Source organism: Triticum aestivum, chromosome 4A (assembly GCF_018294505.1).
Source record: "Triticum aestivum cultivar Chinese Spring chromosome 4A, IWGSC CS RefSeq v2.1, whole genome shotgun sequence".
NCBI lineage: Eukaryota > Viridiplantae > Streptophyta > Magnoliopsida > Poales > Poaceae > Triticum > Triticum aestivum.
In genome coordinates this window covers 712438698-712439526 of record NC_057803.1, presented here as the reverse complement: position 1 = coordinate 712439526, position 829 = coordinate 712438698, and positions in this window count along the sequence as shown.

Genomic DNA, 829 nt, shown 5'->3' with positions numbered 1-829 from the left:
AGAAAACAAAACAAAAAATCTGGGGGAAAAATAGCAACAATAAGTATTTTGTTGTAAGTAGAAACAAAATAAAATAAATAAAGCACGAAACAAAACAAAAAAACAAAAAAGTGTTTTCAAATTTGAGAACTAATGGCACTAACAGAAAGTTTAAAATTGTTCTAAAAGTAAAAGCAAAAAGAATTAAAAAATAAAGCAAAAAAACAAAAGAAAATAAATAATGCAGAAAACAAAACAAAAAATCTGGGAAAAAATAAAAATAGAAACAATAAGTAAAGGGAAAAAAGTGCCTCCTACTGGGCACCCACGGCCTGAATACGACTAGAAACCCACCATGGGCCAGGATTCAGGCCCGCAGGTGGCCCAATAGGCCCATCAGGCAACGCGATAGTAAGTAGGCCCGTAAGCCTGCAGTGGAGAGGAGCTCGAGAGGGGTGCGGCAGTGGGGCTTATAAACCACTACGCGCCCCTCTCAGCTAGCGAGGTGGGACTAAACTTTCGTGCCGCACCGTGCCAGCACACGACCATTGGTCTCGGTTCGTGGCTCCAACCGAGACCAATGCCCACCTTTTAGTCCCGGTTGGTGGCACCAACCGGGACCAAAGCCCTCTGCTTCCTGCCCTTTGGGCTGCTGAAAAGTGACCTTTGGTCCCGGTTGGTGGCACCAACCAGGACTAAAGGAGGTCATTGGTCCTGGTTGGTGCCACCAACCGGGACTAAAGGTTTTGCTATATAAGGAAAATTTCAGAACCGCATCCCCACTTCGATCTCTCCTCCTCTCGATCTCCCGATGCCGTCGCCTGCCGCCACCTCGCCGTCGACGCCCCGT